Below are 17766 nucleotides of genomic sequence, written 5' to 3'. Positions count from 1 at the left end.
TAGCATTAACCGAGGCATGCAAACTAATGATAAATAAAGATGTTACAATCTATACTGATAGCCAATATGCGTATTCCACAACAAGAATGCAATTATTGGGAAAAACAAAGTGCAAAACTATAAAATGAAATTTACATTAGCACAGAAGGGTACAAATACTTAAAAAAAAAAAAACTATTCAAATGGGCTGCTATATTGAGCCATGGTGTGTCACATGTCTCAACCGGAGAGATGGTGGCACAGATACATCGACACTTTACAGCCCTAAAAAATAGCAGAAAGAAACACGTGGGTTCATTTAACACACTGTAAAAGAGTCATTTCAGCTGAGAACTCAAACAGGGAAGGTGAGCAAAAGTCTGATAACGGAGCAGGAGCAGATGTGTAGATTCTGAAAACGCTTGCTGGTCAGTGAAGAAAAAAGACACCAACCCGTTTAGTGAGAACTCAGCAGAAAGGAACACCCACGTTGGTTACAAGATTCGATAGGTTGTTACGTAGCAACTTTGGCTATGATGGTGTTGGTTTTGTTTATGTGGTATATGGGACGTCCCACCCTGAATGATACCAACTGAGAGGTGTAAATCATGGGATCCTATATATCCCGTAACAAAAGCAGACAAACACAAACCAATGTTTTCTACTTTAGTAGCACTGAGTAATTTTACTTGTATAAACATTATTAGTAAAGGCAATAAATTAGGACCACTGTATACCCTATGCCTGTTCAAGATTTAATGGAAAAAGCACCAATGTTGTTGTCAAATCTAGAACATAGACAAAAAAAAGAGATTTATCCTGGCAGAGGCAAAATTATCCAACATAAAACATACATCGACGCAACCCTCGTGGGGTTCCTAATCAATACAAATTAGCTGACCAAGTTGCAGGAGGATTTGAATACTTCATATGCTGGTGGTGTACGATTAGAGCCATCGATGGTGATCAATCAACACTCCTTGTGGGACAGTTGGATGGACGTTTTTTGTAAATACAAAACCCTAATATCACCAATATTGATATCAATTGCTGTTTTTGCAGCCATTCTGACATCGTGTGGATGTTGTTGTATCCCATGCATTCGGGCTTTAATCAGTAGATTAATCACCACAGCAATTATCCCAATCCCAATGGATAACCGTATGGAGCAGATGTATCCTTTATTGGATGTTGATAATGATGACGATGATGATGTTGTTTTACCTGATTTGTTTCCTGATCCAGGTGTTTACTCTGAGTGTAAATGTATTTGTTTCATAAAAATAATTCTACAGTTAAAAATCGAAATGAAGTGACTGTAAAATGATATGAGAATTTGTGAAAATACATGATAAACGGGAGGGAAATGTTAAATATATTGGAGAAGCTATCATTTATTTGCTTAGCTTGCATTCGTATTATGGAGGATTTTGAGAAAGGAAGATGTCTCGCCTTCAAGAAGATGACTCAGCAGGAATCATCAGAGAGAAGGGCGCCTTGACCAAGGACGTGGCCGGGTGTTGGTCTCATGTCTTCACCTTGAAACCCTCCCCTTAGTGTGTTGTGTCTTGTAGCTTAGTATGTTTTGTCTTGTAAAACCTCCATATTTCAAATAAATACAGGAGCGACGGGAGAGATTGTTTAGAGCGTGATGAAAGGCTGTAATCTGAACAATCTCCCATACGCCCTCCTCATGAGCAAAAGAAACCAGCGTCTTCATTCCTTTTTGTGTCTATTTTTATAGGTGTTGGGTGAGATAGATCCAACAAAAAACCACATTCGTTTATTGCTGTTGTCCATGCCCTGAACTCCACCTTCTGAGAAATCTTCATCTCGAAACAGAATGTCAGAAGCAGCTTTTGTGACATGGTACATTTTTACACTTCTGCTCCCTTGCTTGACAGCAAAAATGTGTGTGTACACATGACAATTATCAGATGATTTCTTTTTTCCCTTTTACTTATCATAAGCTTGTATTTTTAGAGCAAAGGGCTGTTGTTTGCATAGTTAGACAAATGTATTTTTTATATAGTGCATCATCAATAAAGACTAGTGAGCCCGTTCCAGAAGCAGCCATGCAACCCAAGCCATGACATTACCTCCACCATGCTTCAGAGATGAACTTGTGTGTTTTGGATCATAAACAGATACTTTCTTTCTCCATACTTTGTTTGGCCTTTATATCACTTTGATAGAGGTTAATCTTGGTCTCATCAATCCATAAAACTGTGTTCCAAAACTTTTGTTGCTCATCTCTGTACTTCTTTGCAAAATCCAATCTGGCCTTCCGATTCTTTTTGCTGATGAGTGCTTTGCATCTTGTGGTATGGCCTGTATATTTCTTCTCTCAAAGTCTTCGAACAGTGGATTGTGGTACCTTCACTCCTGCCCTGAAGAGGCAGCTTCAGGTGCTTTGTCCTGAGTTGTTTAGCACGTCTAGATGTAAATACCATGAAATAAGAGCTGGAATTCTGAACTTTTGTCTCATATTCATCTTTTGATCTGAAACTCAAATGTCTTCAATACACAATAAAAACATAGGAATTGACCTCGCCGTTCCAATACTTTTTGAGGGGACTGTATCTCAGCCCAGTGGTGAAAGGATCATGTTTGATACAACATTTTGGGTGAGACAGGACAAGGGTGTAGCAAGACTACTTGGACATGTCAGTCAACATGCAGGACAACTCGATATTAATATTCACCATTGACCGGTCAGTGAGACTCTCCCACTGTAACAATTGTTAAAACAGGCGAGCTTGATGGAACCTTGCATCACTACAAAACATACACAAAAACAAAACGCAATCACAGAAGGAAAAAAAAAAAATCTCTATATGTCATGTAATATAAATGAACTTGTATCAGGAAAAAATACATGAGAACAAGCCCAAAATTATCTGACATTGAAAATATGCCATGCAGATGTCAATATAATAATATTCTGTTCGTCGTGCAAGTGCCTTTGCGTTTTAGTCAAAACAACTACAGTGTGTTACATTTTCCAGCTCTGGAGAAGCATGCATATTTGCAGCATTACCTGTGACAATCATTGTCTGGGATTTCTAACCACAATTCCTCTACAACAAAGTGAAACAGTTTGCAGCAATGTCGCTTTCAGACATGGCCCGAGCTGGCTTGGTTCAGTTTTTCTTTGTGTCATCATAAAGTTAATGCACAAATTTATCACTAAAATAAGAGCGGGATTAATCGATGTACCTGAGCACGAACATCTTCATCATAAATATAAAGACCTTGTTGGCTCGTTCTCATACACGCAGTATGCTTCTGTTTTACCGCTAGCACTAGCTGCTATACAAGGTCAACTTGACTTTAACTTCAGTTGAGCTGCTAGAGGGTTATTGTCGTGCAAAAGGACCCCACTGGCCTTTGTTGTTGTTGTTTTTTTCCCCAAAGTACCTCATTCCAAACCCACATTGTTGTCTTTACGGAGTGGGGGAAATCTATGCTGTTCCATGCTGCTAGTAGCGCAGATTACAAAGGGTACAATCGGAAATTAACTCAAAGTACGCTCTCTAAGGTTATAAAGCCAGTTCTAAAGCTTTGAGACTCCAGCGAACCACAGTGAGAGCTTTTACCCACAAATGGCGAAAACATTGGTGAACCTTCCCAGGAGTGGCCGGCTGACCAAAATTACCCCAAGGGCGCAGCCATGAGAGGTCACAAAAGATCCCACAACAACATCCAAAGAACTGCAGGCCTCACTTGCCCCAGTTAAAGTCATTGTTCATGAGGCCACCATAAGAAAGATACTGGGGGGAAATTGCCTGCATGGCAGAGTTCCAAAACGAAAACCACTGATGAGCAAAAAGAACATTAAGGCTCGTCTCAATTATGCCAGAAGACAAGACTTGGGAAAATACTCGGTGGTCTGACGAGACAAAAGAACCTTTTAGAAGGTCTGTGTCCCATTACATCTGGTGTAAAAGTAACACCACATTTCAGAAAAAGAACATCATACCAACAGTAACTGTATGTATATATATATATATATATATATATATATATATATATATATATATACACACAGAATATCATGGAAAAGTTAATTTATTTCCATAACTGTTCAAAAACTTTTACTTCCATAGATTATAGATTCAGGGCCTACAATTAAACAATTTCAAGTATTTATTTTTACATAATTTGGGGTTCCAATAACAAAAGAGGAATTCAAAAAAATTTTGCAGGCCATAAATGTTTTAAACTGGACTTTAAATTAATTAGCAGCTACCCCTGAAACCTGGACTCCTAGTCATTAGAAGACACCCTGTGTGGAGGGCTAAAGATACCGACCCAAAAAGCTTGAAAATCCGCTGGTCGCGCATGCCAAGATAAAAGTTCAAAAGGGCGATTTGTGGTTTTGAAATGCAACTGAGGACCTCTGGGACAATGGATGGGACACGAGTGACACCCGCAGGCGGTGGAGAGTTACTGCACCCAGCGCTTGAGAGTTACCACTGAAACATAGCTTCACCGAATTTGAATGTTGTGTGACATTTTTAAGAACTTTGCACGAATGTCCCCAGTCTTCATCACCACACCATTGTCACTAGTGATTGTATTTTTTTGAATTTGAATGTCTGATGTCCAATCTGTCAACTGAACCGGATGCGACGTTTCACCCCACAAAACGGAAATGCCACATTGCAAATATTACAGTTCTCTCAACAACCACATACCATTGAAACATTCATTACAGCGATTAAAGAGGATGTGCACGTGACAATGCAAAGATGGAAATCGGTCTCGTTATCAAAGATACAATAATTAATATTTTCTCCCACTGGTTTTAAACCACAAAATAATCCTAGGATGGAAAAGTAGCATTAAGAGGTGGTCTATCTCTCATTTGGGCCCCCAGGGAGGGAGGGGTGGGACCACGCCCATTATCCGGGCATAAGCGATAGCTCCCTTTGGTCTCTCGCTCGCTCGACCACCATGCCGAAGACTGGCTCAGCCAGGAAGCCCCAGCCCTCACCACGAGGTGGCGAGGACACTTTAGACCTTTCCCCACCGCAGGGCACCCTGCCAGCGCCCCCTGCCAGCACCCCGAGCTACACTTGCGGGTGCCTGGGCAGCTCACGGACAAGCTCCGTTGGTAAGGGAACGGTCGGCACACGTCTGTTTCGAGCGTCTTGCTGCCCTTCACTTGGAACTTTATTTCTTGTTTTTTTTTCTTTTCCCCCCCCCTCCTTTTTCCTTGAAATCCACCTGTTGCCCATACGGACCGGAGAGCATTCGGGAGATCGACCAGCCTGCCTAAATTGTGTTCCACGTAACACAAGTCCAATTTGCGGTCTACTAAAGTACAGATTGGTGCATATTTGGGTTTAAATGAACGAGAACAGGAACCCTCAGTTCTCTGCCTTGTCACCGTGCAGGCTCTTTCCACCCTCACATCACAAATTCAATCTCCTTTTACTAATGTTCGTCTGTCCTTTGTTTTGTGTTTTCTCTGCACGTCCCCTGTAGATTCCCCTATTAGATTTTCTAAAAAAAAATCCACTACCTGTATCATTTGTGTGTGTTTGGGTTCGACAAAATATCTCTGTTTATCAAGCTCTCTCATCTAATTCCTGTAGCAACCTTCAGATTACGAGACATAGAGGTTTTTCATCACTTTGTCCTGAAGTTTTACACATCTAAAAAGAGATGTGGTGCCCCTTTTCGAGATAAAATAATTTTATTTAAAGGCTTAAACTGAAAATCACGCTAAACCGGAAGTAACGAAGGCGTCGCTTCCAGTTTATTCTTTTCTCCTAAATTAATTACGTTTTTATCCAAACCAATATACGCTACACGTTACACACACTGGGGTCAAGCCAGCCTCCACTCGTAAAGTAGCAGTTAAGACAACCGCCCCTAATTTTGTTCATACTAGGCATTACGGTAATAGGTCGCCAACTCACGGCGAAGCCACCTTCAAAATAAAAGCTTCTCAATAATACGGACGTCAGTGCTCTTCGGTTAAGGAATGCACCTAGCAAAGTTAATTTGAATCTTGAGATACATTACATACATACATAAAAAAATTACTTTATTTGATATCTTAGGAAAAATAAATGGCAATATACTGCATACATTTAAAAAAATACTTTATTTGATATCTTAGGAAAAATAAATGGCAAAGGACTGCACTTATATAGCGTTTTATCTACATCATCACAGTGGCCAAAGCACTTTACAAAGACTCACATTCACACACACATTCATAAACCAATGGGGGACTGCTGCCATGCGAGGCGCTTCCAGGCCCACTGGAGCAAATTAGGGTTCATTGTCTTGCCCAAGGACACTTCGACATGCGGAAAGCCATAGCACGGATTCGAACCTGTTCTACCTACTGAGCCTAAGCCACCCCAACATAATCCCATTGGTATCGCAAGACAAGTCCAGATCTGTGTGACAGACCACCAAGGACTCCAGTGAACGAGGTTTGATGAAGATCTGATATTGTATTTTAAAATAAAAGTCTCTGAAAACTGCATATTTTGCTGCCATTACCCGACTGAAAAAATCTTTCTCTGCCTACTCATGACGGGATGTTCGGTGGCAGGGAAAAATGGCTTGGAATTCCGTGTGTGTGTGTGTGACTCTGTAATGGTACTGAGCTCTGGAACATAAATACAGATCAAATTGCAACAAGTGTGAGTTCATTCTTTGGTTACCTTTCATTGAAAAAAAAAAGTAAAACGCAGCGGGAGTTGTGGCGATAGTTGTTAAATAAGGGTAAGGAATTGACTCAATCTTCCAAGAAATTGGTGACGTCCCGACGTGATTTTCCAGTGAAAAGGCATGTCCTGGAATCTGGTCGTCCAGCTGCTCTTCTCTATTCCACTAATAACCCTGGCCGGCCAATAAAAAGGTAAGGGGAAGCCTGTTTATTCAAATTCACCTGATTTCTCTGCTAAGTGAAATTGGGGTATTGTGGAATAAGGAGTGTGGCTGAACTTTGTTAAAAGTAATTCAGAGTTCAGTATAGATTGTATTTATTCGTTAGTATAAATCGCGATAGGATTGTGTATGGATCTGGGAGACTCGGTGTCTGGGACACAATATTTGGGAGGTTTATTGTAGGCCAACAATAAATAACCTTAGAGGTCTGGGATCTCCTGGGATTACAATCAGCCAGTGGGCTAGCCATCTACTGGGAGTAGGTCCCAATAGGAGGTGCTTTATGGTGCACAGTACTGTGCCTTCGTGGAGAGTGGTAACGACAACCCCACACTATACTTAGTACGTGTGGGCTCCTCTGACGCTGGACAATACTTTGCGCCACGTTACCAGAGTGGCAGAGGTGGGTAGTTGCGTGCTACATTTACTCCGTTACCTTTACTCAAGTAACATTTTCGATAAACTGTACTTGTCAATGTACTTTAAATGCACTGTACTTTTCTTGAGTATTTATATGAAGAAGGGTCAATACTTTTACTCCGTTCTAACGATCGACATGCTGTTCGCTACTTTTATTTATCCATTAATGCGTGTGCGCATCTATTTTTAGACTCCATCTTCGACTTCCGCATAGGGTGACCATTACGCCAAACGTGAACACAAATGTCATTTGACTCCAATTAACCAATCAGACGACACAAGGCAGTCACATGACCTTCGCGAGCCACTCAAAATGACTCATTTTGGGAAAATAAAACAGCCGCGCGAGTGTGTTGACAGACCAAAACACAACAGCTTTGTCATGCAGCTCTTAAATTGTGACTTGGATATTTCAGCCCACTTCTAACTTGAGAAAATGCCTTGCGGTAAGTTGCAGATGTTTCTATTGTTGTTTTGGCAGTGGATGTGGCAGAAGTAGCGCACACACACACACACACACACAATCACTCAGTCTGTTCAGCAAACAGCTTCTTCGGGAAGTAATTTAAGTGAATAAAGCAAATAATGTTTCTGTAGGGCCCAATGCATGTGTTTTTGGGTAGTTAAATATTCAAATGGTGGCATATGTTTGTCAACTCACACATTTTTCTCTTTTTTTCTATGGTCATGCTTTAATTTAAAAAATAAAAAATAAAAAACTGGTTACTCACAAATTACTCCATCCATCCATCCAGCCATCCATTTTCTGAGCCGCTTATCCTCACTAGGGTCACGGGAGTGCTGGAGCCTATCCCAGCTATCATCGGGCAGTAGGCGGGGTACACCCTGAACTAGTTGACAGCCAATCGCAGGGCGCACATAAACAAACAACCATTCAGACTCACATTCACACCTAGGGGCAATTTAGAGACTTCAATTATCCTACCATGCATGTTTTCGGGATGTGGGAGGAAACCGGAGTGCCCGGAGAAAACCCACGCAGGCACGGGGAGAACATGCAAACTCCACACAGGTGGGGCCGGGGATTGAACCCGGTCCTCAGAACTGTGTGGCAGACGCACTAACCAGTCGGTCACCGTGCTGCACAAAAAACTCTTTACTTAGTATTTTTTTTCATTGCGTCCTTATTTGCTTCCTTAATATTTGGATGACTACTTTTTACTTTTATATGAGTCATATTATTTGAAAGTAACAGTAGTCTTACTTGAGTACAATATTTGGCTACTCTACCCACCTCTGCAGAGCGGTGATAACAGTGCTTTGGAGAGTGGTAGTGACAACCCCACACTAAACTTAGTATGTGTGGGTCGATTCTGGGCTCCTCTGATGTTGGACAATACTTCGCGTTGCGGTATCGGTGTGGCGACAATAAACCACTGGATCTACCAGGAGAAAAGTACAAAAACTCATAAAGACAGTAAAATCTAAAAAAAATAAAGATAAGTAAAAGCGGTGAGAACAAACCGTGGGAAAAATAAAATAATAATAAGTGTATTGTTGTTGATTATTCATGATATTGTTTATTACAATGGAGTTTGTGTGGAAAGGTGAAAAGGTTTAGCTTTGAGAATGTGGGGAATGATACAATTAATTGGGGGAGAACAAACCAAAGTAATGTGGCCATTTTTGAGGAAACTATTTCCGGAGATGAGAGAAAAGTCAAAGGCCATTCAAAAGATGAAAAGGATGTTGGAAAAATGTCAGGACGGTGGCTTCTTTCCTAAAAATGATGAGAAAACGAATATATTAGAGGTTTTGATTCAAATTCGTGATGCTTTTGCGCTACGAAAGCAGGAATTGCAGAAAAAATGTAAAAAGAACAAAAATGCATTTAAAAATCAAGGTTTACGAGGTCGCGCTGACAAAATAGCAAAATATCAGATTAGATTTTATCAAAATGGCGTCCGCCACCAAATTACAAAAAAATAGTTCAAAAAGAGAACGAGATGAAGGAATTAAAAATGTCTTATGAGGCTGGCTACAATCCCTCCACCCCACGCATTTCCTCCGCAGCCTGAGCCTGCTGTTCAAGCAGAGATAATCAGAGGGTCTGTAGCGTTTGATATTGTGGGTGATCAACCTGTGGTTAGTGGGCCCGCTCGGGGCCCTAATAATGTATCCTCCAATGTGGCTGCTTCCTCAGGGTCGGGGCCGATCAACCTTGGGAAGACGACCGGATTGACTACACAGGAAACCAACTTAGTGGCTTTCTGAGACGAAAGACACGCAGCCTGCCAAAGGGGTCAACTGCAGCATGTGAGTCGGTGAGACAAGAATTAGGTAAAGTTAATGCTGGTACGGATATTTCAGATTTGGATTATTTACGCTTGCAACTGAGGGCAGCTCATGCAAGAATAGATAAGTAGTGAGCGCAGAGCGAGGCTGAAGTCAGGAGGGTTCGGTGGAAGCTTATCAGTTATTAGAGGAGGCATCTTGCCAGGAAGGGAACGGTGAGGAGCCAAATGTGGCAACCGCTGATAAAGAGGGAGTGAGGCGCCTAGAATGCAGCAGCGAGCAGCAACAGATGGCGAGAAAAAGGAAGAGGACTCCCCAAGGAGGAGAGGGGGTCTGGTAAGGCTAAGAATAAGAGCAGAAATAGGAAGTTCCAGGGTGCCTTTACTGGTGAGTTCTGTCGACATGACGTGGGGAATACCACTACCTCTGAGAGACTTGAGAGCAATTGTGGGAACTAAACTCACTTATCAGGAGCTGCAAACACTGGAGGGCATCGCCCGTACGACAGCCTATCGCGATAATCTTCCCTTGGATGGCGAAATTTTGGGTGAGATCGGATTTGCTGTGGGCGAAATGTTTCCGCTCCACTTGGAGTTTGTCCAACTGTGTCTTTGAGATGGCCGACGGAGAAACTGGTCTTGCTTATTTGCCACGCACGCACCGAGATTGGTCGGAAGCATCGGGAAGTGATCCATTAGTGGTCCGGTAATGACTCAACTTTACCGAGAGGTGGTGCTCCGAGGAGCGTCCCAGCTAGTGGCTGAGGCTATGACAGACAACCCAGCCAGGACAACGGCGACACCTGCTGAGTGGAAAACACACTTTTTACATTCCTTACCCAGACATACTAAAAAAGAAAAAGTTAATAAAGATAAGGATGCCCTACTGAAAAAAATATTTTTTACATCTACAGGTGCAAGAGGCAAAGCTGGAAAAATTCACAGTCTATTAAGAAGGAGAAACAACTGGTGCAGCAGAGGACCACGACCGCCGCTCCACCTGCTCCAGCTCAGACTCCAAGTGAGGTGCAGTATTACCAATTGGGAACACCATGCCAAACCAATCAGCGAGGGCGTGGACAAGGAGCGAGCGGTAGGGGTGGAGTGAGGCCGGGGTGTTGGATGGGTTGTGTTATAACTGCGGGATGTGGGGTCACTGGGCGAGGGAATGCCCCTGTCCACCATGGCCAGGTTGCTCCTGTAACTTTGAGATGGATAAGTGCTCGCCACATTGCCTCAGCTTTCTTTGCCAGAACGCATCCTCCCGCCAACCTGAACGGACAGCCTGCGATGGTCCAACAGCTGCCAAATCCCTACCTTGGACCCCCACCTCTGGGCCAGTACGCCGCTCGCCAATAAGGTTGCCCGGGAAGCCTCGACGTGCAGGGTTTGGCAGACCCCTGCATTCCGGTGACTGTAGATGCACATAATCTCTCCATGATGGTCGACACTGGCGCTCGCTATTCTATGCTCCTCTTCTCCTCCTCGTGTTCCAGTGAGCGACAGGAAAGTCACCCTGGTTGGCTTTTCAGGGGTCCCCAAGCTTCTGCCATTGACGAAACCTACACCTGTGCAGGTGGGAAAACAGACACTGACTCATTCACTTATCTACTCCCCCAACTGTCCAGTGAACCTTATGGGCCGCGACAGGCTAATTATGTTTGGACCCAGCATCTTTTGTGGGCCAGTGGGGCTCCAAGTGACCTTACCGGATGGGACTGAAATTGACTATGATTATGTACCAGGGGCACCACATGTTCGCTTTCCACTGCCCCCATGGCAGATTAAGATCAAAATGCTGACATCTAGTGGGCAGCCCTGAACCCTGGGTCTCCCTCCTCCTGCGGTGTGCACACCCTTTATTAACTTTGGTCTCCATGGCTTACTAGCCTGGACCCTTACACTCTGCCAATTGACCCCTTGCATTGTACATTGTATTATGATAGGTCTCATGACCTAGTCTATCAAGACCACTTTTCAGCTCAAATTGAAGGTCAACTGTGGTCATTATTTTCTGACTACTTATATGTCACTTTAACTGGCATTGCCTCACATTTGTCTTACACAGGAGCAGGGAGACTGGTATGAGATGGGGGATACGACTGTACCACACATCACATTGGCGATAGGAGCTCATCACCAGGCAAAGATTTGGGCCCAAACATTTTACAGTGCGTAAAAGCCACTGATTAGGGCCAGACTTCCATTATTGATGATGAATTCTCATCCACTATGTCAGCATATCGAATATCGGCTCATGTTACAAACTCTTCAATTTTAGAACACCACCAAATGTCACGGGATTACGTTAGGGAGCGGATGGATCACCCCGAGGCTGAAAGACTTCTTACGCAGTTGCTTGAGGCACTGTGGACTCCGGACCCAACTGCTGCTGCAGCACATGAGGGTAAGGTACAACTGACACGAGCACTCATACATTGGTGGCACCCTCATTTGCAGGATACAATTGAGAATTTTATTCAGAATTGCGAGGTTGGTCAACAGTTATATTCCAAGTCATGGCTTCCCCAATTGAATCCACTCAGATAATGCCAGTCACTTTAAAAATTAACACCTTCAAAAGATTGAGGCAGTACTTGGCCTCAAACACTCATTTGGCACGGTATACCATCCCCAGTCGCAGGGGAAAGTGCAACGCATGAATCAAAATTTGAAATCCAAAGTTGCTAAAGTTAGTGTTCACCTCAGAATATCTGAGGTGATAAGGGGGATTAAATTTCTGCGCTTAAATGATTTTGGTTGACCTCAGGCTAGCTGAGCTCAAGAGAAGGATTGTAAGGATTAGGCAAATATTTCATCTAATGAAACAATCATGCAATATTTCAGTTCATCAAATAATCAGAATAGCTAACATGGTTTGCAATAAGTAGATTTAATTTCAAATGACATTGGCCATAAACATAGACATTTTGGCAATATGCTGGCAAGGGTATTTTTATCTTGTTTGTCACAGAAGGGCGGAAGTCGCAGGAGGTCTTAGATGTTGCAAGAAGTGGCCCCGGATGACAGCTCATGAACTGAAAACAAGTCAGGCTCTTGACAACTCGAGCAAGTGTACCTGCGTCACCCACTCTCACTTGAATGGGGGACGTGTCCTTCTCCCACCTGGACCTCGTTTGCAGGGTTGGTAGATAGTGGTGCGAAAACTGTTTCCAAAAGTGGTCTCTCAATACTTGATAGGTCCTCCAAGGTTGGCTTCTGATGAGCTCTGAATCATGGTAGATGATCTGAGGAAGTGAGTAATCCAGCTGCACCATCAGCAACATGTTTGTGGTGACAGGGTCTGGGTCGGCCAGGTCTGATGAAATGTACCCCAATGGTTTTGAGTCGAGGATTCCTTCTATCTCGAGTATCACAGTTTGAAGTACTTCAGAGCTTACAACTTGAGAGCCTAGAGTGGATGATGCCCTTAATAGATCCGATCTCCCGTTCCCAGGATCCGCCGAAGTGAGGAGCACTGGGAGGATTGAAGTGAAATTTGAGTTGGGGTTCTGCTAACTGTGCCTTTAGAGATGGATCCAGGGTGTTAAAGGCTTCCTGTAGTTCTCAGTCCTTGCTGCAGAAATTAGTCTCCTGGTCACAAAGTATCTCATCTGGTTTCCCATAACAGGAGATAAACCTTCTTAGCGCAATGAGGAAGGAGTCGGCGCTGATGCTGGACAACATCTCGATACGGACAGCTCGAGTTGTCAAGCATTAAAGAACAGGCCCCAGCGTTTTTCATTATGATGACCTACTTCCATTAGCATCGGGCAGAAGCAGTCTATGCCAGTGGAGAAAAAGGGTTGCTGCTGTACCGTAGGAAGGTCGGACATTTTTGGATTGACCGGTTGAGCTCTCCACCTTTGGCAATCTGGACAAGAATGCTGCTCATGTTTGATCGCTTCACGGCCTCGCAGAATCAAAAATTTCCTTCTTTGCTCCTCAAACAGTCTCTCAGTCCCTGGATGCATCAACTCACTATCCGTCTGCTTGATGAGTAATCTGGTTACAAGATGTTTAGGCTCCAAGACAACTGGATACTTGACATCAGCTTCCAACATCAGCTTTCAACATCTGCAGACGCCTCTTATCCTCCCGCAGCTGCTGAACCATGTTTATCAACTTGTAGGGAGCACTAGATAATGCTGATCTGGTGAAGTGGGTTACGATGTACCCAGGAGATGTATCACTTATTTGTCCAGAGTGTTGAGGGTGGGGCGTCATCTTGGCGTATCCATCTCTGGTCCTGTACTGTGCTTGTGGGGCAAGTGGCCGTTTGTATCCCTCACAATCACTCATCCATCCTGGTGGTCATACTGCCCTCCGTGGACAGCCACCACGTCTCTACAGATCATAATCCATCTTCACTCCGTAATCACTGGCTCCCGGGTTTCGGCACCAAACTTTGCTGTCGAGACCTTACTTCTACTATCTGGTTCAGTAGTGTTTTGATCACGGAGTGTGCATTGGCGAGAATGCAAGGTCTAGACTGGATGGATCTTTAAGCTTCTTAATTCAATCCAATGTGGTATGTGACTGGGTGAATGTGTCTGGTTCAAACAGATTAACAAAGTATTAGGTTAGCTAGAGAAGAAGTGGGACACTGAGAGGACTAAGGAGAGGAGAAAGGAATACATGGAGATGCGACATAGGGCGAAGGTAGAGGTGGCAAAGGCCAAACGAGGCATATGATGACATGTATGCCAGGTTGGACACTAAAGAAGGAGAGGAAAATCTATACAGGTTGGCCAGACAGAGGGATAGAGATGGGAAGGATGTGCAGCAGGTTACGGTGATTAAGGATAGAGATGGAACTGTGTTGACTTGGTGCCAGTAATGAGCTGGATAGATGGAAACAATACTTTGAAGAGTTGATGAATGAGGAAATTGAGAGAAGAGAGGTGTGGTGGACCAGGAAGGAGCAATGATTAGTAAGGGGGAAGTCAGAAAGGCACTAAAGATGATCAAAAATGGAAAGGCAGTTGGTCCTGATGACATACCTGTGGAGGTATGGAAACGTCTAGGAGAGGTGGATGTGGAGTTTTTGACCAGCTTGTTCAACATAATTCTAGCGGGTGAGAAGATGGAAGAAAAATTGATTAAGTTATGAGAAAGATTAGTGGAGGTTAGATTCAGGACAAATGTGAGTATTTGCGAGCAACAGTATGGTTTCATGCCGAGAAAGCGTACCACAGATGCATTATTTGGCTTAAAGGTGTTGATGGAAATGTACAGAGAAGGTCTGAAGGAGCTACATTCCAAGAGAGAAACTGTGGTACTCCATGCAGAAGTCTGGATTGGCAAGAAGTATGTTCGAATAATACAGGACATGTATGAGGGAAGCAGAACAGTGGTGAGGTGTGCTGTAGGTGTGACAGAAGAGTTGAAGGTGGAGGTGGGACTGCATCAGGGCTCTGAGCCCCTTCCTGTTTGCAGTGGTGATGAATAGGTTGGAGGCTTCTTTATACTCGCGCGGACGGTGACTGCGCTAACGTCACTGCGGCTGTCCCGCGGGTAGTTTGCCTTTATACTTGAGCGGAACCCAACCATGCAGTTTTGAAAATGTACTGCAGTTCACCTCCAAGTCGGGGGTGTCGCTACGGCCGGTATTGGCTCGGACACCACAGGGTGGAGTTGCCTCTGCATTTTTTGGGCCATTTCCGGTAGCCGTTCTTACTTTACTTTCAGTAACAAGGAACAAAGCAACAACAATGGCGACCGTGAAACAGTGTCTGCTTGAACAAATGTACCTAGATAACCAGATGATACTTTTAATTATGCTGCAAAATTGATCGAGAAGACGCCAGCGTAGATGGTATGTAGAACCATGGGGCACACTGAATACGTCATCACAGCATGTAACTGAAACGGACCAATCACGAGAGATGATCTCCGTGGCGTTCGACGCGCAGCAACAATTTTTGTCGTGTGCCTGTCAAGCTATGCAGAGGGGCCGCGCGGGCCAATTCGTCGGTCACGTGATGCAATGCGGGCATTGTCGGCCGCGCCAGAGTATAAAGAGGCCTTGACTGATGAGGTTTGACTGGAATCCCCGTGGACCATGATGTTCGCAGATGACATTGTGATATGCAGTGAAAGCAGGGAGCAGGTGGAGGAACAGTTAGAAAGGTGGAGGCCTGCACTGGAAAGAAGTAATGAAGATTAGCCTAAGTAAAACAGAATATATGTGCATGAATGAGAGGGGTGGAGGGGGGAGAGTGAGGCTACAGGGAGAAGAGATAGCGAGGGTGGAGGACTTGGGGTCAACAGTCCTGGGCAATGGTGAGTGTGCTAAGGAAGTGAAGAAATGGGTCCAACCAGGTTGGAACAAGTGTAGGAAGCTGTCAGGTGTGTTGTAAGACAGTAGAGTCTGTGCTAGGATGAAGGGCAAAGTTTATAAGACAGTGGTGAGGCCAGCCAGGCTGTCCGGATTAGAGACAGTGGCACTGAAGAGACAACAGGAAGCAGAGCTGGAGGTGGCGGAAATGAAGATGTGGAGGTTCTCTCTCGGGTTGACCATTATGGATAGAATCACAAATGAGCTAATCAGAGGGACGTCTAAGGTTAGATGTTTTCGGAGACAAAGTTAGAGAGAGCTGACTTCGATGGTTTGGACATGTCCATAGGAGAGAGAGGGAGTATATTGGTAGAAGGGTGATGCGGATGAAGCTGCCAGGCGAGAGCTCAAGGGAGACCAAATAGAAGGTTGATGGATGTAGTGAGGGAAGACATGAGGACAGTTGGTGTTAGAGAGGAGGATGCAAGAGATAGGCTTACCTGGGAAAGGATGACACGCTGTTGCAACCCCTAATGTGACAAACCGAAAGGCAAAGAAGATACTATGGCCAAATTCACATCTGCTAAATGACCCAATTTCTTAGTTCTAAATTGATAGTCAAATATTGATCAACATTACAGTCTCAAATTTCATATTTTGCATGTCAATGCTAATTAACTAGCAGTACCCAAATTTTTACGAAAGTAATGCTAGCATTGAGGCATGTCGTTAGCTTGCGGGCTAAAGCAGTAAGTGTGTAAGTCCACAGCTATATTTGATTTAAAATGGTACAATTTTAAGAAATAAATATTGGATCTCCACGTTACTTACTTTACCTGTGATTCTTCACAGAAACTGGGAGCTACAAACAAGCCGTTCTTGATCGATCATCTTGGTCTATATCGATTACTTCCTCTGTGACCTGACTGTGATCTATCCATCCATCCATTTTCTGAGCCGCTTCTTCTCACTAGGGTTGCGGGCGTGCTGGAGCCTATCCCAGCTGTCATCGGGCAGGAGGCGGGGTACACCCTGAACTGGTTGCCAGCCAATCGCAGGGCACAGAGAAACAAACAACCATTCGCACTCACAATCATGCCTACGGGCAATTTAGAGTCTCCAATTAATGCATGTTTTTGGGATGTGGGAGGAAACCGGAGTGCCCGGAGAAAACCCACGCAGGCACGGGGAGAACATGCAAACTCCACACAGGCGGGGCCGGGCGTTGAACCCGGGTCCTCAGAACTGTGAGGCTGACGCTCTAACCACTCGTCCACCGTGCCGCCACTGTAATCTACGTGACATCATTTTAAACTTTTTTTTCTCCCACCCACAAAAATGGATTTGTGTCCACAGCGGAGATCCGTAGTCGTAGAAATTGGAGTTTGGACTCAAAGCTTTCAGTCATACCCACACAAAAATTCTAACTCAAAACATTTTGATTCATACTCACAAAAAAGTTTTTTTGTTTCATACTCAATAAAGGTTCTAACCCACAAATGTTTAATTCATCCTCACATAAGTTCTGACCCCCACCAAAAATGTTTCAAAAAAGTTCTAACCAAAACCCCCATTTTGATTCATGTGTACATTGTGAATACGAATTGTTACCCATCCATACACCTTTTGACAGCTATCTTACGCCATGCCATCTGTCATGCACAATGTAATGATAATAAAAGTAATGTAATCCAATCTAATCACTCATTCAGGCATATGCAAGGAGAGATGGAGAGAAGGAGAGTGAAGGGGAACACAAGAGGGCTGCACCTTGAGCTAGGTTTGTTGTGCGGAGTGTCGATGCCATGCTTAAGGGCAGCTCAACAGTAGTTAAGAAGCAGACTACAGTAGCTTTTTACAAGCATACAAAGTTAAAGGATCACTTTGTCTTCTGGTCTTGGACGTGGACAGCAAGCC

This window comes from Phyllopteryx taeniolatus, unplaced genomic scaffold (genome assembly GCF_024500385.1).
Source record: "Phyllopteryx taeniolatus isolate TA_2022b unplaced genomic scaffold, UOR_Ptae_1.2 contig_27, whole genome shotgun sequence".
Taxonomy (NCBI): domain Eukaryota; kingdom Metazoa; phylum Chordata; class Actinopteri; order Syngnathiformes; family Syngnathidae; genus Phyllopteryx; species Phyllopteryx taeniolatus.
This window is presented reverse-complemented; position numbering follows the sequence as displayed.